General features: G+C 35.9%; 1 protein-coding gene across 3 annotated transcripts in view; it reads left to right on the top strand.

Moving 5' to 3' along the window:
• Window positions 1-1039: 1039 nt before the first annotated feature.
• Window positions 1040-22845, top strand: part of LOC123557350 (tropomyosin-like) — a 59923-nt gene continuing 38117 nt past the window's right edge. For all 3 annotated transcript variants that reach the window (XM_053543726.1, XM_053543723.1, XM_053543724.1), the window contains exon 1: window positions 1040-1185. The gene's annotated coding sequence lies outside the window, so the exon portion shown is untranslated. The remainder of the gene's footprint in view (window positions 1186-22845) is intronic.

Here is a 22845-nt window from a genome sequence, read left to right as displayed (position 1 = left end):
TTTTTTTTTGCACCGGTTGTAAGTGCCCAAGTACGAAATGACGACGCGAAGAGCGCGAATTTCAATTCGGGATCCGAATGTTAAACGAATGCAAAATGCAATCCTTGTGAATATTTGGTAATAGCTATTTGGTACGTTTCAACACGCCTATTTTATTATATATATGGGGTCAAGGCGTAGCGCAACCAATTCTGAAGCTATTCAGCGGGAGGATGTGAAAAAGGGAATCCACTTCTCTTTGTGCAGGTCAGTTGAATCTCCCCAAGTGTGAAGCTTCTGGGGAAAGAAAAAGAACTTGTAGCTTCTTCGGAAAGCGACTGGTCAGTATGACCGGAGTAGATCTATAATGCACATGGAAGGCACGTAACTCAACATACTAACATACGCACAGACATATCGTCATTTTTCGAATATATATATATTTATATATATATATATATATAAACAACAGAAATTCAATATATAAGATTTAAAGGCTGAAGAGATGAGGTGTAAGATGAAATAAATATTCAAAGAGACTTTTTGTCACACATTTAATGTTAAACTGCGATACAGGTATACATTACACCCTGCCGTAGCGGTCACGACAGGTATTAATTAAGCAGCTATTCTAGTATCATAACTTTTTACTAGACGTATAAAATACCCGTACAATTTTGAAGGAATGGTAAGTATAAACGTGCAACAAGAAGTTTTTGTGTCTTAATATCATTAGAAAGCAGCAGTCAACAGCTTGTTTTCTCATTTTGTTTTACAAATGCAATGACGCTGCAGCTTTTGTGCATATAACATAGTAATGTGATCCAAGCCACTGAAATGCAAAACATTCATTACGCTATTTACATTTAAAAGCAATTTTTCCATTGTATTGTAAAATTATTTTTTTTTGCATTTTTTACACAGTAAACATATTTTGACAGCCATTATATCTGATAATTCTTTTGAAGATTACTAAAATTTCTTCATTGGCGTGTCTGAATGTTGAAAGGATCATGAAAGGATATCAAATTATGTTTATCTGTCATCCACTGTTTGCAATAGTGGTAAAACTTATTTTGACATAAACCAGTATGGTATCATCTACTTTTGAGCACGGTGAACATTTACAATAGAAATTATTATATGAATGACAATTGTGTAATATTTACTAAGCTGCAGGAATAGGAGTACCAAAATCTGCATAAGGTAAATATAAAACATTTATTTTGACCGTATCCCATAGTTTCAGATTTGCATATGAAACCGAATGTTTTATCACTCGCTGAACTAGCTTATAAATAACATTAAAAAGTGGAACATTTTTTAAAATTGAACGACTGAAAAATCGAGACCTTATTTATTTTTTTAAACATGACCTCGTAAGTAGGAGTCCGAAATAGATGCAATAATTTGCGCAATGATTTGTAACAGTTTTTATTGAGGGGAGGAGATTGAGGTATGTGGTATTTAAGATCAAGCAAATTAGTCAAGCAACAGCCCTGTATTTACTTCCGAAAATTACAAATCTACAATAATACAGTTGACTAATATATGCGCAAACACTGGCCTCGCCTGATCTTTGCTTCTTTCGATCTTTTATCCCCCATTTTTACGCTTTAATTGCAAATGTTACTTAGCGCAATCAGCAGTGAGTGTTCCACGCTATGCACCCGGAGTGACCTCTATAGGCTGGTATTTTCGGATGATAGGGAATATTGAAAACACTAATTTGAAATGCGCACTTTGAACAACCGTAGTTCGATACTGACATATCTCACATACGTCACACAGTTGTGACGTCGTAGATATATGCTATAGTTTGTTCCATAGATTTTATAACATATCTATTCGAATAATACTTACCAAACCGAGATCAAATTTTTGAAGAAAGGCTGGTAATTCATACAGCAAAGGCAAAACAAAACTTGGATACCAAAAATAGTGGCCTTGCAAAAAAACCACCGAGGCAGCTGAGGCAGAAAAAAATCGACCGCGGCAGAGGAGGCAGAAAAAAATTAAAATTTAACATGCGATATACCGAATGAGATATATATTATCGAATTAAAAAAGATGTACTTCCGGCACGTGCACTGAGCGTCTGACTTCGGATTTTTTGGAAGAATACGCCTTTTCCTTGTGCCTAATAAGCGTCCACATAACTTGTCCGAACCACAACGTCTTGTACATCAGTACAAATATGGGCAGTGTTGTTTTTATTCCAAAATCTACCTTTAAATTGATAGGGAATCGATCCTGCGCGAAGCGACGAAAATCGGGATCGATCCCTCTGCGATAATGTGTCCTTTCGTCCGTGCCGTCATTAGACAGTTCTTTTCAAATGTTTCTTTAAAGTTTAATCAGTTTATTCATATATTATTGTGTGTGTGTGTGTGTGTGTGTGTGTGTGTGTGTGTGTGTATTCAAGGAAGAGTAATTTTAAAAAAGAGATCAGTCATAGGTATTTTAAATTCATGTGGTATTGTTGTTTTAATCAAAACTTTTATATCGTAAGTATTTTTATGATTATGATATATTTGTGTTTCCCTCAATGCCATTAATACCAGAAAAGCGTATGTATGCCACTGTCAGAACTAAAAATAAATGTACTTGCACCCATAATAAATACTGCGTTAGTGTGTCATCGAACAGGAAAATGTCTTATTTTGTGTTGGTCAGTTAAACAACGAATAATGTCGTTATGTATTTAAAAGCTTTATATTTAATAAAATCCTTCACAACAACGGTAATAAAATTTCTCTGTTAACGATTTGTACATGTATGATAAGTTATGAAGATATCGGAATTCATACATGCATTACATATTGTATTTTCTGACACCTTGGGAACTCGTCTGTAGATTACTGTTATTGTTTCTAAAAGTTTTAAAATAATGTACTTCAGTGTGTTTCTTAAATGAAATTCCTTTGTTTTTGCACGCTTAACAGTATAAAACGCAGACTGTTACATACATTGCATTTTATAACATAATTGTAATGTAGTGGTGTCATCTATTAACATATTGCACTGACTGTTGTGAACAGCTTGAAGAACTTCTTTATAGATCTAATACTGACAGATATTTCCGGAAAAACTCAATGCATATAATATATAAGTAGCGTGAAGTTGAAAGTTTTTAAACTGTATACATTAATAGACCAAAAATAAACTGTAAATTTTGAGTGATGCTCCTGAGTATTATAATATTCTCAATTTAATATTTCTATTATCAAATTATTTTATTAACATAGCAATAAAAGCGAAATGGTGAAACGATAAGCCGGACAAGATATCTGGAAATATAGATATATAACATGTCTTGAGAATGTGAGAACATCTCAAATTGGTAATTAATTAATGATCAACATTTTTATTTCACGAATGAGCTTAAAATGTCGAAAACATAGTTAGATCAGTGATAATGATTTAAACCTTGGTGTGTATATACTACGAGTTGCATACAGGTTAACCGAGGATCTGCAGTAAATTGCGAAGGATACACACTCTGATAAAATTCTGTGTGTGAGATATGTGTATGACTAAAACCTACCTACCGGGGAATAAATTTCTATCGCTCAGAATAGGCTCAAATTTCGAGAGATGACTAATTTCAAGGTCAAGATTAACGTGGTATTGTTATATTGAAGTGGGGAATTCCCCGGTTCGTGGCGTATCCCTGGTACGTTGTTGTGTATTCATACGAAATTACCCAGTTGGCAGCGTTTACAACTTCCCCCCCCCCCCCCCCCCCCACACACACACACCCACAATCTGCTATCCTTCTTCCCCTTCCTAATTTGTTTTCACATTTCTCACACTAATCTTTAAATTGTTTCTCATTCCCTCATAATTTCCTCCCCAACTCCGGCTCACCCCCTCTTCCCCAAAGACCACTGCAAATGTGTGTGATTTTTATCTCTCACATTTACTTTGCTTATATCATATGCTATTAATATCTTGGTAAAAAAAATCGATTAGTTGGGTGGGCAGTCCGATAACCCAGGAAGCACAGTAACATTGTTACAATATTGTTACAACGTTGTGCTGTACGTTGTGACAACGTAAAAGTGTGGAGTCGTGTCAACGTTGTGACAACGTAAAAATGTGGAGTCGTATCAACGTTGTGACAACGTTGTTGGTTAACGTTGTGAAACCACCAAATTACAACCTACTTTTGACAGCTCATGTTTAAATAAATAAGCAAAACAAAATTTCAATTTCATATTTTAATTCAAGATCTAATTATAAAATTTACTAAAATATTTGTTAAAGTTCAGAAACAACGAAAGTAATCCCTTAAGCAGTATATGGGAATACCGCACCCCTTGATAATACAATATAGTTAAAAGCATACGTAACAATTATTTAAATCCATCAAATACAAAAAACTTATGTAGTTTAACAATAACGATAATTCAAGTCCAAAATTATAAAAAGATTATGTAGTTTAACGATAACGATAATTCAATTTAATTAAATACAAAAATCTTATGTAATTTAACGATAACAAAATCTAATACAATGACATGCCCACAGGAACAAGGTAAATACGGACTTCATGAGCTGCAAGTTCGGCAAAGGTGAACTAGAAGATGATTTTGAAGAAAAATGCATGTCTCCCAAATGCATAGTCGTATAGGCAAGAAGTCAATAGGGGACATGAGCAAAAGTCAAAGAGACAATGATGGTTGGCTGCAAAAGGGATCATCTACTTGGCATGTCCAATCATCCGACTAAGTTTCAAAATTCTGGGCCTAGTGGTTCTTAAGTTATGAAATGGAAATTATTTCTAATGTTCAGGTCCAGTGACCCCCAAAATAAATAGGGGTCATAAACTCTGCATGTGCAATCATCCTATTAAGTTTTAACATTCTGGGTAAAGTGGTTCTCAAGTTACTGATTGAAAAAAACATCTATGCTGTACCACAGAAAAGTGGTCTTGGTTTTTCCATATGGTCAATTACAAAAAAGTTACAATGTAAGTTATTTATAGTAACAACTAAGGGAAGTTAATCTTTAAAAAAAAACCCCCCCCCCCCCCCCCCCCCCCCCCAAAAAAAAATCCAAAGTCCACACAAAAATCTTACCAGGTAAAGACAGGTCAAAATACATCTCAGAATTGGATGTATCATGCATGTTGCACTACAGAAAAGTGATCTCGATTTTTCCCTACGACTAGTATTGAAAAAGTTGCAATATAAGCTATTTATAGTAACAACAAAGGGAAGTAATTCTAAAGAAGGGACCTGCGCATAACACTCCGTCTCATGACGGTGTACAATTGTGCCAAGTTACATCAAAATCCCTCTATGCATGAAGAAGAAATGCTTCGGACAAAGTTATACTTGTATCTGAACTTTAGCCTCTGTTACCTTGACCTTAGACCTAGGGACCTGGTTCTTGCGCTTGACACTCTGTCTTGTGGTGGTTAACATTTGTGCCAAGTAATATCAAAATCCCTCCATGCATGAAGAAGAAATGCTCCGAACAAAGTTTTCATTCTTGTATCCTTTGACCTCTAATTGTGACCTTGATCTTAGACCTAGGGACCTGGTTCTTGTGCTTGACACTCCGTCTCATGATGGTGAACAATTGTGCCAAGTTTCATCAAAATTCATCCATGCATTAAGAAGAAATGCTCCGGATAAAGTCATTTTTGAATTTAACCTTTGACCTCTAAGTGTGACCTTGATCTTTGAGATAGGAACCTGCGGTTTGCGCACGACACTCCGTCTCACCGAGGTTAATATTCATGCCAAATATAAATGAGATTACTCCATGTATGTCAAAGTTACAGTCCGGACAATCAAATCCGGACACACGCACACACGGATGCACATACACTGAACAGCCCTAGTGACCTGGTTCTTGCGCATGACACTCCGTCTCATGATGGTGAGCAACTGTGCCAAGTTTCATCAAAATCCCTCCATGCATGAAGAAGATATGCTCCGGATGTCACCTGCCGACCCGCCAGGGGCGTTCCCATAATACGTCCAATTTTTCGAACGGGCGTATAAAAAGGGCAATAATTCTTAGAAAATGTTCCTTGATCGAGTTACCTCCTCTTGTCTAACAAATTGGGTCATCACAATAAATTATCTCTAGTATCATGTCAATGATAAGATATTGGGTAATTGGATTGAAAAAAAAACAACTGAAAATTTAAGGTCGAAAAAAGGCAATAGCTCAACAAAAAATCATTGAAAGTCACCTAGTCAACAGAATGAGGTCACCACTGTAAAGAAGAAAAATACCTTGTTACATTGTATTGAGAAATTGGAGACTGACAGACAGTAAGAGGTATTAGCTCTGTAAAAACAAATCACAGGGTTAACTGCATTGCAATGAATAAAATGTGTAAAAGTGAACAAGTTTTCCAAGTTTCAAATGATTACCTTTGACAGTTTTTGAGAAAAATAAAATTTAAGTAACGCAGACGATCAATAATTTGATTTTCTGATAAAAAATAGTAAAAGAATAAACAAAGAATGTGTTAGAATCAACTCTCTTTTGACCTTTGACCAAAGTGTGACCTTGACCATGGTTATATGGATGCGACTTGTGTGCAATACATCAGAGTGAAGATTTGCGATAACAAATTTGAAATTCTCTAAGGGATCTCAACAGCAAGAGCTGTCCGTAAGACAGCGCGCTCCACTATTCGGCGATTTGACAGTAAAATGAATATATGTCTCAATAGTAGACCTCTATTTTAAAAGGAAGATACATCAAGGTGCATAATTCTGTCAAGAACACATATTAGAGTTATTGGGATTGCTACCACACATGCAAATGATGATGATAAAGTGAAGTCACTATCTTTTAAAGTACCAAAGGTATGTCTATAAACGAAGCTTTCCAAAACATTTAACATGAAAATAATTCCAAGTACAACAAGTTTGTGACTTTAACCTAAGTATAACACCTTGGTGACCTTGACCTTGGGTATAATTGGCCCACCCCCTGTACATACTTTGTATGCTAGACAATGTTTATGTAAAGTTACAGAAAGATATAAGCAATAATAACAAAGCTATGACAGAAAAACAAAGGTTGCCGAAAAACTTAAACCTTAAAAATAACCAAAGACGTCACTATAACACCTTGGTGACATTGACCTTGGGTATAATGGACCCAGCCCCTACTTTGTTTGTATACTGAACAATGTTTTTATGAAGTTATAGTAAGATATAAGCAATAGTAACAAAGATATGACAGAAAAACAAAGGTTGCCAAAAAAACTTTAACCTTAAAAATAACATAAGTATAACACTTTGGTGACCTTGACCTTGGGTATAATTGGCCCAGCCCCTGTACATACTTTGTTTGTACACTGGGCAATGTTTATGTGAAGTTACAGTAAGATATAAGCAATAGTAACAAAGATATGACAGAAAAACAAAGGTTGCAGAAAAGTTTAACCAAGAAAAGTCATGCCGAGCCAACGCCAGGGCGAGTAGAACAGCCCCCCTTTTCTCTGAATAGCAGAGCTAAAAAATCAGTCAACATGAAAAGCTTATCTGAGCCTTTATTCATAAAGCATCTTGGCAAACTTTTCTATTTAGTTCAGGTTTTTTTTTTTACTTGATGTTTCTCCTTACCCTGTTTATTTTCAATATTAAAGGGAGTTCAATCATTTTAATTTTACTCTTCAGAGTACTCAGTATAATCAAAGAACTATAAAATACACAGAATGGCAACTGGAGAGAGTCTTGCGTCAGATCGTGTTAGCGCGTTATATTATTTCACATTATTTCACATTATATTATTTCAAAGTGTTTGATCAGTCGTGATCAAATCAACAGATGCTTACTGAAGTATTAAACTGGCGGTACAGCCAGTGTAACATTAAATATTGACCCCATTGATCAAAATTTAATGTTGAAATGTTGGTGGGGCCATTTCTCAACGTTGAAAAAGGATCTTTTGATCAAAATTTAATGTTGAAATGTTGACGGGGTCAATTCTCAACGTTGAAAAAGGACCTTTGATCAAAATTTGATGTTGAAATGTTGATTGGGTCAATTCTCAACGTTGAAAAGGATCTTTGGGGTCAATTTTCAACTTGGTCAGTATTTAATGTTACACTGGCGCGTAATAAACCGAATCGAGCCCATTTTTCAACAACTGTTGATTTCTCAGACTTCCAATCAAAAATTCATTGCTTTCCTGTGTAGAAAATACTGATATTATTAAAAAAGTACCATTAGCATTACAAACGATCAAGTTTTCTTATTTCAAAGCGTTTGCTGACTTGATCAATTGTGATCAAATATGCATACTAAAAGGAGATCTCATTCAGTTGCCATGTGATGTTGGCGAGATTTGCTTTATATGCCTTTCAAGTTGCCAATCTATTTTTCTTTGGTATAATATCTACAAGTTTGTAGTCATGCTGTGAAATATTTAAACAGCGTGAAAAGTTTTTGACTTAATTGAAGAATATTAAGTTCTAGAAATTTTTTTTACTAAGATCCTTTATGAATACAGGCCCAGGTCTAGTTTAACAATATCAATAATTTAAATCACTACTGTATGTTTTTATTTTATGCCTTCTTTTGGTTCATAAATATCATTCAGAGATCAGGCTATAATTATGATAATCTGTATCGAGCAGTGAACTTGTTCACTTTCTACAGTATATAATCATGGGCCTATATCACCAATATTGGTATTAAACAAAAGCTCATGACGTCAACAAGACCGCTTCAAAGTTCTTTGAGTTATGTAGTTTGAGCAAATTGTCATATAGCTCAATTTTGAAAACTGACATACTTTCACACACACTTAAACCCTTGTGAAAACATAAATCACACGCAAGTCAACATTAAAGACATTACAGTATATCTCCAAATCCTCTGGCTGACCGTCAAGTCCTCCCTGCCTGCAGCAGCCGCACCCGTCACACCTTTCTGTAATAATATTGAATGTTTTGTTTTAATATAATTCATTAATATTAAGTACTTGTTTAAAACAATGTCAATGATAGAATGATTCTGGAGCAAAGACACATTATTTGTTTAAATTGTTTCTGAAACTTAAATTTATGTTTTAAGCAAACTTTAAGGATGAAGATTTGGTTCTTTAATTTTATATCAGTTCAACCATCCTGAATCCTGCAGTAAAACCTGAATCAAATTATGCTGGCCTTTTTAGTGCAACACCAAAAACAAAGAAGCTGAAGATTATCAAGAGCTCAAGTTACACTGATCTTTAGATACATTTATTTTCCAACAAGTCATTTGATTAAATTGGGTAAAGGCAAGTGGTTACGCTGTCAGTGGTTTTAGGGTTCGAGCCCAGATGAAGGACATATGATAGTCTTGTAACATGACTAGCTAAAAACGAGGTCAATCAACTGACACACGTCTTATTACGTGGGTGCGTAGCTAAACTATATGTAAGAAAAAGCTCTACAATTTTCGTTATTATTTTATTTTAATGCTTGGCATGAAAATTTCCATCATGACTGGTAATTGATTAAGATAAAATGTTAAATATTAAATTTGATTTGCTCCGACGTTCAACGTTATGTTAAATTTTCGCCAGTCAAATACAACATACTACACACTGATGTATTAAACTTAATATTAATCAGTCTATCTTTTCGTTTAAGCCATGTCACGTGCACCGACAACGGTTACACGAGCTCAGCTCCTGAGTCTGTATAGTTTGCTACTGCAACCTGCACTTCCTGTGCTACGTATGACATGAGAGTGTTTTCATCTGAATCCTTCGAACTAGATGATCGAACGTTAGCAAAACAGTCACAGTGTAAAATTAATTCCTCGTTTGTTCAAGAAGGATCTCATTCCAGCCAAGATGAAGCTTTGGGTCATCTTGATTCCTGAAATTATAAATCAAACGCACAAACAACAGGGAGTGGTGGGTTGCGAAATTAATTTTTTAAGGATAATCGTGAAATAATATGTCCTCTACCTTCTCTCTGAGTTCCACAAACGTAAAAGGCCCGAGAATGGAAAAGTACCTGCTTATATAGTGCGCTAAAAATAGCTCGCAGACTCAAAGACAACTGACTTGCTAGTGGTACTAGAATTATACGGTATTATACAATATGTCTGCTAGTAGCTGACTATGTGGAAAATAAATGGGTTTAATCTCTAACGATTAAACTAGTTATTATTTTCCAACAAGTCATTTGATTAAATTGGGTAAAGGCAAGTGGTTACGCTGTCAGCGGTTTTAGGGTTCGAGCCCGGATGAAGGACATATGATATGCTTGTAACATGACTAGCTAAAAACGAGGTCAATCAACTGACACACGTCTTATTACGTGGGTGCATAGCTAAACTATATGTAAGAAAAAGCTCTACAATTTTCGTTATTATTTTATTTTAATGCTTGGCATGAAAATTTCCATCATGACTGGTAATTGATTAAGATAAAATGTTAAATATTAAATTTGATTTACTCCGACGTCGGTCGCAAAAAGTTCAACGTTATGTTAAATTTTCGCCAAAAAGGTTCTCGAAAGATGAGAGGACCTTCCGCCAAATGGTTTAACATAACGGATGGCAACCCAGTCATGATGTGGACATGTGCAAAATGTATTGATGCCAAGAAAAACTCGGTAAACTGTAAAACATCATTTAATCAGCCAATCAATAATTCAATTAATCAGTCGTTAGCAATTTGATAATACGTGAGATTTTTATTAAGACAGCTTTATTAATAAACGAACGAATCAATTAGTCACTGCAATGGAGGAAAAACAGGCTGTTTTGTGGTATGGAAATAATAGATTACTCCTGAAATTGTGTTCAACATGATGTCATAGCCCATTGGTGAAAGATGAGTGTCGTCATTGTCAAACATTTGTGGATTATCTTTTATATCTGGATATTTTATTAAATGGCCACCATGCCTAATAACATAGGTACTTATAGCACTGTTTATTCGTTTCCTTGCTCTTTCAGCTTGATGTACCTCAACGTACCTCCATGTACGCCGAGGAAGGATCTGGGACCATATAATTTTTGTTTCAGGCATCTTTAAATGCAGTTTGTTCAAAATGCACCTTAGCTGGCCAATAATCGCGGCTGATGTCATACTGCCAATGTCATTGCCTCCACAATGTATAATTAAGTAGTCGGGTGTTTCATTAAACTCTAATATGTATCCTACTGACTGTTCAAGATGGTGTATTCTCATTCCGCCCATGAAATCCCACAATAACTTCGCCCCTATAGATTTGTAAAGTCCTAGATTTATACCGTCAGGCCTGTAACATAACCTCTGATATGCACCACGTACTAAAGATGAACCCAATATCCATACATTACAGGGACCTGAAAATTAAGAGATAAGTGGCCTCCAATGTGACTGATTAGATCGTCTTACCTGAAACGTATTTCGTTTTTAGGGTATGTATGCAAATGGGAAATATGGAGTTCACTTAATCAAGTACAAGTGTTATGAATTTCCCATCAAAAGTGAAATGTTAAGAAGTCCAAACAGTATATTCCAGACAAGAAAAATTACGTAATTTTGAACCTGCATAGAATAAAATGTATTGATATCCGGGGTCAGTCTCCCTACTCGGAGCTAATATTTACAACTAAATGGATTGCCGGTCTGATAAAATATTTATAAAAGCTGTAACACACACATATATATATATATCATTATATATTTGTCTTATAATTCCATCAGGAAAATATATTTATCAAGTTATTTATCAGTATATATGTTATTTATATTTACTGGACACTCTAATCTTATACTTCATTATATTATGCATTACAAATCTTCTATGATCACATATAATTATCTATGAACACCTAATTCAAATTGTATAGGAATCCGACAGCGGTCTTCCTATACATGGTAGCAAGTTACTAGTTACTAGCCAAAAGCGGATCGCCGGTGTAATGAAGTATTTCGACCCCCATAGAATAATGACCCCCCGGTCATTATTCTATAGAAAAAGTGACCCCCCGGTCATAGTATTATGACCTCCAGATCATAGTACTATGACTCCCCCACGTGAAGTAAACTGAACCTCACGAAGAATATTGACTCCCATAAAAAAACGACCCCCGGTCATTTGGTCAAATTTAGTGATAACTCATGTATCTAAGGCCAAATTGCTGCATTTTATGCCCCCACTCGGGGGAGGGGGCATATAGATTTGCCCTTGTCCGTCCGCCCGTCCTTCCGTTTGACCATAAGCCCCAGATACCATCACTTGACACAGAAATCAGAGCATTCCGCAACAGGAAAAGGGATTCTATTTCTAGACGCTGTAATGGTGTATAGTATTACATTTTTTATGGAAAATAACAATTCACAATACGTTCACAAAACACACCAGTGTCAATAATCCCTGCAAACTTCGGTATGAAGTTATTCTTCAGAAGAAAACTGCACAAGAAACTGCTAGCATAGAACTTAGTATTAATAGAAGTTGCAATACTTATAGCAGTGGCAGTAAAGTACGGTAGCGGCAACAATAGAAAGTAGTAGTAGTAGTAGTAGTAGTAGTAGTAGTAGTAGTAGTGGCAGTGGTAGTGGCAGTTGCAGTAGGAGCAGCAGCAGCAGCAGAGGAATAAGTGACAGCAACAACAGCAGCAGCAGGAGAAGAAGAGGTAGATGTACAAGACGTATTAGTGGAAGCAGGTATAGTAGTATCAGTAGTAGCAATTGTAGTAGTAGTAGTAGAAGTAGTAGTAGAAGTAGTAGTAGTAGAAGAAGAAGTACATGTAGTAATAGCAATAGAAGTAGCGGCACCAGTAGTAGTAGTACAATCAAAATGTTAACTATTGGCAATGGAGGGTATTAGACTTGTAGATCTAGTAAAATTGTCCGTTAGGTTTGGTGGGGATCACTTTTTAATAGATATTATCGTCGAAAGTCTTTTTAGGAGCCGGTGTTTTACACGGAAAGAGTAACTTTTTTAAATAGAATAATGTCCTGGAATCGATATTGTATGAGAGTTCGAATGTAGTAATTTCGGCAGTGAGTATTTTACATGGAAGGAGTCACCTTTTTCTATAGAATAATAACCGGGGTCGTTATTATATGAGATTCGAAGAGAGTCATCTTTAGGGAGTCAGTATTTTACTTGGAGGGGTCAGTTTTTCTATAGAATAATAACCGGGGTCGTTATTCTATGAGATTCGAAGCGAGTCATCTTTAGGGAGTCAGTATTTTACTTGGAGGGGTCAGTTTTTCTATAGAATAATGACCGGGGGTCGTTATTCTATAGAGTTTTTAAAGGGAGTCAGTTTTTTATAAGGGGAGTCAATATTTTACAGGAAAGGAGTCACATTTTCTATAAAATAATGACCGGGGGGTCGTTATTCTATGGGGGTCGAAATATTTCATTACACCGGCCCAAAATAAATGTAAGAATCATTATATATTTATGCATATGCAACTCATTATCATAATATACGGCATTTGGCAGATCCTTTACATTCATTATGATTTTGAAATGGGGTAACTGCTACCAACTGATTTCAAACTATGACACGGCATCCGGCACCTAGATCGATCGTTTTTAAAGGGGGCAACTCGATTTAAACCTTATTGCTGTAGCATAAATGTGAGTATGCAACTTCGAATTATTAAACGAAATATGAATCATTACTTTCATAATTAATATTAAAAGTGAAAGAAGTGAAACAATTAAACAACAATTAACGAGAATTCAATAACAATGAACAACGATATGTACATTTTGTAAGGGTTTGATGAAGTACAAACTAACTTTGCTAATGGATGAGTGCAGATTTTTTGAGAATTAATTTAAGGTATCAGAGGACAAGTTTTTTAAACTCTCGAAACTAATGATAGTGACCTGTCGACTGAGTCGTAATATGAGCCGGCGTCGGATTCATAGAATATCAATGGCGAATATATGACTTGTATGCGTTTGACCTCCATCTGCCTGCACTTTTTATAGTATCTACAAGACAGCCATCCCGATACATCCTAGAAGCACCACCAATCCTAAACGAATGTGATTTTATGTTCTTGTTGTTTAACCCTATGAACTTGATGGCTTTTTTAAGGACAGCATTAAACTGAAAGGAAGTCAAGGGGGTTTCGTCAAAATGACAGAACAATGGACTAGCTTCGTCGCGCGAAGATTGAAACCTGAGATATGTCTGAATATGTTCATAACAGAACCTGTTCTGCTCATCTATATCGATATCGATAAAGGACCCGACTCCAGTTTGATCAGTCTTCGAAGATTTAAAGTACACTCGTATCTTACCCGAGCCTATAATGAGGTCTTGTTTTCTTAATACAGAGTCACGTGACCGTTTATTTGATGACGTAAACTCACTTATCCGAAGTAAAGCTACGTAAGCCAACGAAAAGGCAGCTGCAAATAACATGTTCTCATACTGAGAGCGACAGATACATTGCAATGCCGAGATAAGCTTTTGTAATATGTGTATTGTTATAGGCTGCCTTGTATCATTTGTGCCTCTGATTCTACGTAGGGCTTCAAGCATACGTTTAACTATAAATTTCTTCGTGTTATCTTCAAAGTCATTAAGTTTATTGACATAGCTTATTGCGGAAATATAACTATTTATTGATTTATATGCATATTGCTGTAAAGACATGTACGCTATATATTCAGTGATTTGCTGTACATTGGGAGGCCATATAAGCTGTTGACCAGATAGAGAGCAAAAGTTTGTAAACGAGGAGATGGCAGCGCTGTACTGTTTCTGGGTATTGAAAAATAGGGACGCGGTGACAAGTCTATTTATTTCCGGCTGAAGATCTGAAGAAAGGTTTCTGGGATGTTGCATGGCTGCTTTGCTGCGTCTGTCGGTAACTCCCGGTATAATCTTGACCACTGAAAGCGACTAATAGAATCAGCAATGCTGTTTTGCTTCTCGCGCACGTGCTTACCCTTAAACTGAATATTATTCTGTAATATTAAAAGCATTTAGGGCCGGATCAAGCTCATAACACGCTTATTTTTAGACGATTTACTGTTGAGGATATTTACTAAAGCCTCATTGTCGGATCTTATCATGATCTTTTTGTTTTTCATAAACGTTCCCCAAAGTTGAAGTGCTAGAACTATGGGTATGAGTTCGAGATACGTAATATCAAGAAATATGTCGGCCTCCCAGTGATCTGGCCATTGAAATACACTCCACTGACCTTGAAAGTAACAGCCACATCCTAAATTTCTATTACCAGAGGAATCTGTATATAATTCGAAGTATGTGTTTTCTAACCAATCTTTGTCATTAAACATCGCTACTCCGTTAAATTCAGATAAAAAAGTAAGCCAGACTGTCGCATCTTCACGCATCTCATTAGTGACGCTTATAAAGTGAAACGGCATTTTTCCTTGGCACATGACATCATAAAATCTACGTAAAAATGCCCTACCGGTAGGGATGGCTTTAGTTATAAAATTAAGTAACCCCACAATGGATTGTAGTTCGTTTAACCGCACTTTTTTCAGTGTAACTAGACGAGATAATTCATGTTTTGCTTTATTTATTTTGTCTTCCGGGACATGGATTGTTTGGTGTTCAGCATCTAATTCCAGCCCTAAATACGTTATGACTTTAACTGGACCTATCAGTTTTTCAGGACATAAAGGAACACCAAGATTCGAACATACTTTTTGGAAGGAATGAAAAAGCTGTAAACAAGATTCAAAATTTACATGTGCCATGAAGAAATCGTCTAAGAGATGTGTTAGGTTATTTGTTCCAGATTCTGTCTTTACAAGCCATTCAAGAAAAGAAGCGAACTTCTCAAAGATATAGCACACACAGGCTGATACCTGGGGAAGCATTTTCTGTATCCAGAAGCCTTGTTCTGTTTTAATACCAAGTAATTCAAAATCGCCCAGCCAAATAGGGCATAAATTGAAAGCTGATTTAATGTCTGCTTTGCAGCAGTAGGCTGTTTTCCCTAAATTTTGTACAATATTTGCAGCAGTAGGCTGTTTTCCCTAAATTTTGTACAATATTTACAGCTTCGTCAAACTGAGCATACTTAACATGACGAAATTCTTGGTCTATGTAATCATTAACACTTTGTTGTGGAGGAAATGATAAATTCGTTATAAGCCTCCAGCCACCTGTTCGTTTTGGAATAAGGCCTACTGCATTTACTCGGAGATTTTAAATCGGTGGTTTTTCATAAGGTCCGATAATCCATCCTAGTTTTTTGTCTTCAATTAATTTTCCATGTAAAATATTTGGATTTTGTTGCAGACACCAGATTTGACGAGAAAATCGGTATTCTGGGGCCCGAGTAATTTAGCTTGAACCAATATTTAAACCCAGACAGTAAATAGTTTGCATCCTCCTGATTATAATCTGACAACTTTTTCCCCAAATTTGATAGGTTAATTGGCGTTAAACCCATAATCTTTCTGTTTGACTGGCATACTCTTGGTGCAAATGTTGGATTTTGTGAAGCAGGGTTGTTGAGCCTGAAACGAGAGCCGTTAGGTCTTAAATAACGCCCCTGAAATTGTTGCCCCTGATTTACATAGCAGTGTAAAGCCCGGTGGTTGCCAAATCCGCATTTTATGCATTTATGAGCATAGGTACACTGTTTATTCGCACAGTATCCTTTGTTATTAAAAGTGAAACATTTTTTCAAGACAGGGGTCGCAACCGATACACCGACAGAAATGCATATGTAACATCCAAAGTTCGGGATCGATTGTCTCCCATTTTAATGTTTCATTAACTGACTTCTTTAACCTGAAACGCGAATCATATGTCGACCAACTCGTATGGTTGGATGCAGCTTGCCTAACATTCGCGATATATTGTAATAAATTGCTCATTTCTCGCGGATGTTTCATAATGTATATGGCAATAAAATATGAAATGCATCAGTCCAGGTGCGAATATTTTCTAAGACCTTAGGCGACTGCTCTTTTGGTGCAATAATCAATTTCCCGTTCTCAAATTGTATTCTTTGTTTAGAATCGGGCTCAGATTTAGTTTTAGGAAGAAGGTGATGTAATTCTATGTACTTGTTTGCCCATATTTTTTCTTTAATAGCCAAAGGAACATGTGCGGAAAGAATGTTTGAACTATAATTATAACATGTAGGATTTACAGCACCTGATTCTCCTTGTTCTGGCTGTGGTGGATTAACAACACCCGATTCTTGTTCTGACGGTGGTGGTGACGGCATGTTGTGATGTAGGTCTACAGCACCTGATCCCCCCTGCTCTGGCGGTGGAGATGTTTGCATGTTGGTTCTAGCCCTCTTTGCACGTTTCGGTGGCATCTCGTTATACGGCAGTAACATGTAAATGAAATTATCGAAATGTAACTTCAAAGACTAATAGACATAATATATGCAAAGAGACGTTTAGATGAGAAATTACGCGTTTCGAATATCATTTATTTATATATTTATTTAGATCTAGATCTTTTTATTTATTTATTTATTTATTTATTTATTTATTAGTATATCTATGTAATGTCGCCCATGACTTGGATTCATCATAATTCTGAATAGCGCGAGGATAGATCTACCACGTGGCGGACGTATGGAAATATTTAAACTTTCAGATTCTAGTAAAACTGATTTAAAATAAATTTTTTAAACCTCCATGTCAAGACAGCAGCGATGATTAGGTGTCTTATATATAATAAAATTAAAATCATATTTAAATTATTATTTTATCAAGGAAAATTAATTTTTTAAGGATAATCGTGAAATAATATGTCCTCTACCTTCTCTCTGAGTTCCACAAACGTAAAAGGCCCGAGAATGGAAAAGTACCTGCTTATATAGTGCGCTAAAAAGCATCTGAAAAAATAATCATTACAGTGGTGTAAAAGTTGTAATCAAATTATCACAGAAAAGGCATCCACATAAGGCGCCATGCTCACATGTTAATTTAAATCTTATATTCTATTAATGAAACAACAAATGAGATTTAAAACTGCTATTTAAATGGATGATTGATTATGATGTTTTAGATAAAACAACAAATGAGACTGAAAAATGGTTTGAGAACATGAGGCCCAGCTGAGTTTTTTCTTTTCTGAATTGTCCTCAAAAAAATACCTGTCAGTGATGATGATTTATGTTATCAATATTCTAAACATATTTTTTTTTCAATTACCAAGCTACCTATCCTCTTTCTCTGGACATGTTAAAAACAAATTTACTCCACACTGTAACAGTATACAGAACTTACTCAATATTGACCTGCAGCCAGCACTGGCCTGCAGATAGCCAGGTCTTCCAGTTTCTTTTCTCCTCTCATTCCTTTCAGGTAATACAATGACCAAACCTTTTTCGATCCCGTAAAACTCATCATAAGACGACATGTGGTGTCAACATCTTTGCTACCGAATGTGCAATAATATTGGGACTGTAAAAAGGAAACAGAACAACAGTTAAACTGTTGTAAATATGTAGGTCCAATCAGTTCTACAGCAATCGTATTGACAAAAGTAGATCGCATTATAAGAACAAGACAGTACTCATTGAATAAACTTTTTATGCCATTAATGGTATCAAATGATTCAATTTCAGTCATTAAATCTTTAAAATGTAAATAACTAGAGCTATCACTGAAGGTGATGAATACCTCCATATCGTATGGCACCTAAATTGCTTTTTTTCTGAAGACACTGACTTTAAAAAGTATCTCAAGTCAAGGTGAAGGTCAAAGTTACATGTAAATGCACGTGTTCCTTGCGCTCATGATGGTGATGTGCATGTAAAATTATTTGAAAATTTAGAGAGCAGTTTAGGAGACATAACTGTAGATGGACAGACTGATGTGACTACCATATATAGCCATGATACTAGATCTCTAGGTATGACGTACTTAAGAATTTACATCATGCAAAGCTTGGTATCTACATGCATTTATACCATCACTCATATCTCACTTGACATAAGGATCGTACCAGTTAAGGTATTCGCCACCTCTCCGTGTCAACAGGCCTAAAGATTGACAAAGAAACATGAGATAGCTTTCAGATTTGAATTGGTTTTACTATGTATGACATACTTAACTATTTACCTCATGCAAGTCTTGGTATCTACATGCATTTGTACCACCTCTCCTAATCTATCCTACTTGGCATGAGGATCGTAACATTTAAGGTATTCGCCACCTCTCCATGTAAACAGGCCTGAGGATTGACAAAGAAACACGAGATATCTTTCAGATTTGAATTGGTTTTTACTACGTATGACAATCTTAGGTATTTACATCCTGCAAGTCTTGGTATCTACATGCATTTGTACCACCTCTCCTGTCCTACTTGGCATGAGGATCGAACCATTTAAGGTATTTGCCACCTCTCCATGTAAACAGGCCTGAGGATTGACAAAGAAACATGAGATAGCTTTCAGATTTGAATTGAATTGATTTTTTTAACCTATACTGTGTTGGTGTGCCGTAAAACCCAAATAAATTAATTAGTTTTACTATATTGTATGAAGTACTTAAGTATTTACATCATGCAAGTCTTGGTATCTACATGCATATGTACCACCTCTTCTCAGTCCTATTTCGCACAAGGATCATACCATTTAAGGTACATTGTATTCGCCACCTCTCCATGTAAACAGGCCCGAGGATTGACAAAAGAAACATGTAATAGCTTTCAGACTTGAATTAGTTTACTATGACATACTAAGTAGCGACATGCAAATCTTGGTATCTACATGCATTTGTACCACCTCTCCTGTCCTACTTGGCATGAGGATCGAACCATTTAAGGTATTTGCCACCTCTCCATGTAAACAGGCCTGAGGATTGACAAAGAAACATGAGATAGCTTTCAGATTTGAATTGAATTGATTTTTTTTAACCTATACTGTGTTGGTGTGCCGTAAAACCCAAATAAATTAATTAGTTTTACTATATTGTATGAAGTACTTAAGTATTTACATCATGCAAGTCTTGGTATCTACATGCATATGTACCACCTCTTCTCAGTCCTATTTCGCACAAGGATCATACCATTTAAGGTACATTGTATTCGCCACCTCTCCATGTAAACAGGCCCGAGGATTGACAAAAGAAACATGTAATAGCTTTCAGACTTGAATTAGTTTACTATGACATACTAAGTAGCGACATGCAAATCTTGGTATCTACATGCATTTGTACCACCTCTCCTGTCCTACTTGGCATGAGGATCGGACCAATTAAGGTATTCGCCACCTCTCCATGTAAACAGGCCTGATGATTGACAAAGAAACACGAGATATCTTCCAGATTTGAATTGGTTTTACTATAGCTTTCAGACTTGAATTTAGTTTACAATGACATACTAAATAGTGACATGCAAATCTTGGTATCTACATGCATTTGTACCACCTCTCCTGTCCTACTTGGCATGAGGATTGGACCAATTAAGGTATTCGCCACCTCTCCATGTAAAACAGGCTTGAGGATTGACAAAGAAACACGAGATATCTTCCAGATTTGAATTGGTTTTACTATATATGACGTACTTAGGTATTTACATTATGCAAGTCTTGGTATCTACATGCATATGTACCACCTCTCCTGTCCTACTTGGCATGAGGATCGAACCATTTAAGGTATCTGCCACCTCTCCATGTAAACAGGTCTGAGGATTGACAAAGGAACATGAGATAGCTTTCAGACTTGAATTAGTTTACTATGTTTGATGCACCTAGAATTGACATGCAAGTTTCGGTATTTACATGCATTTGTACGACCTCTCCTGTCCCACTTGGCATGAGGATCATACCATTTAAGGTATTCGCCACCTCTCCATGTAAAAAGACCTGAAGATTTACAAAGAAACCTGACTTAGCTTTCACACTAGAATGAGTTTATAATATGACCTTAGTACTGACTTGCAAGTCTTCGTATCTACATGCACGATTAAAAGTAAATCTGTAGTATGTATTCACACAAAGTTTTGTTTGCAGATGAGTATCGACATCTATATTTTTTCAGTAAATAACAGGTATCGTTACTTATTCATTAGGAAATCTATTACCGGATGGTAAGAAAATCCTTGAGGATTTGCTAGCCATCTGGTAAAGGGATCTCAGATCGGCTAAATCTCAGACTAGGCATTCGGTAACCCGGACGGCTAGACACATCCTTGTGTTAATTTTATTAATTCAATCAGGTTTTCTGAAAATTTATTTTCATAAGTACGCAGCTTATCTGAAGCTCTGATTTAATATTTATACAGTTAAAAATATAAATATAATCTGAAAAGTAGATCCCTTGGAAGCACCGAGAAAAAAACAATTTTAACAAACAGTGAATATTGCAGACTCAGTTTGATTGAGTCTGTTCATGAGCAGTAATGGATAATGCAACACTGCCCACGCCCACTATCACCGGCTTAAGCAGTGTTCAATCTTCAAATCTAAATGAGTTGAAATCAATGAACCCGAAGGACCTGAAAATATATCAACACTGAGATGAAGTCGGGGCGACCTTTTATGGCCGCCACACAGCACTTAACACCCGCTGTTGTGCTGTAAATATAATCTGAAAAGTAGATCCCGTGAAAGTACTGAAAGACTTTGAAACAGAAATTAAATAGTTGCGGACGCATTGGTCGAGAGGGCTAAGACGCTTTTCTATGGAGGTGAAGGCCCCTGGTTCGAATCCTGGCTACTCACACTGCGGTGTGTCCTTGGGCAAGGCACTTTATCACGATTGCCTCAGTCGACCCAGCTGTAAATGGGTACTAGATCTAGCAAATTGCAGGGGGTGAGGTATAATTGGTTTTAACTGTTCTTAATATAGGGTCGCAGAAAAGCTCTAGAGAGCTTATGTTAATTGTTTCACCAAGCGACGGTAAATAAAACTTACCTTTACCTTTACCAGTGCTGAATATTATATGGAAAGTTTCTTGTTTAACAGAAGTCGGTGGGGTATGGCAGCAATTTGCATAATTCGTCTTTTTTTTCTTCACGGAAACTAGACTTCAGGGTTTTTACTGAATAAATTTCATGTTGCTGTTAACGAACGCATATGTAGGCTATTTGATCTGCAATAAAATCTTGACTTGGCCCAAATCTTGGGATAACAAATTTGCGCCAAAATGAATTTAAGAATTATCAAGATAGATCTAGAGTATAAGTATTATAATTTATATGTACTTACCTCAGTCTTACGTAAAACACCAGAGATATCGATAGTTAATTGAAAGGAGATTTTATTCAGTTGTTCTAATGTGTAACAGTATCACCGAAAGAAATCAAAAATACTTACGGACTTTGTAAACATCGGCGCGCATGCATATATTCAGGTGTCAGTACATCCGAATCAACGTTTCTTTTTTAAGAAGGAGATACTCAAAGTAAATTTACGAAAAAATATTTAAGTTCAATGATATTACAGTATATTCGACAACTTAAATTGAAATAAACGAAATTACAATGGCAAAATATAGATTCGAACCTATCGCTACGAAGTCAGCTTTACATAATGAAATACTACAACAACAACAACAACAACAAAATATTGACACTAAAATAACCTAATTTATTTTAAGAAACAAGCTTATTTTTCAGAAGTTTGAAGTTCAGGTCATCAGTATTTATGAGGGTACATCAGAAATACATAATTTGCTTAATCGTAGATCCCAGGTATGATCGGGTGGGGTGGGGTGCAGGGGGCATATTATCCTTCTAAAAATTGACACTCGCAGTAATATTTGGGAACTTGTATTTCTCCTTTGAGCTATCCGTAAATTTAAACATCATTCGGTGTCAATAAATTTAATTAAAGATTTGGTGTATTCATGTATCTGAATTACAATTTAGTCAAAACTGCAGGGTTAAACTTAGAATGCATAAGAAGGCTTTTTTGTGTGATTTTCTGTCAATATTGACAACTTTGAATTTTTGGAAAATGTG

This window comes from Mercenaria mercenaria, chromosome 5, assembly GCF_021730395.1.
Source record: "Mercenaria mercenaria strain notata chromosome 5, MADL_Memer_1, whole genome shotgun sequence".
NCBI lineage: Eukaryota > Metazoa > Mollusca > Bivalvia > Venerida > Veneridae > Mercenaria > Mercenaria mercenaria.
Note: the sequence above shows the minus strand (reverse complement) of the source record. Positions and strands in the feature narration are given on the sequence as shown.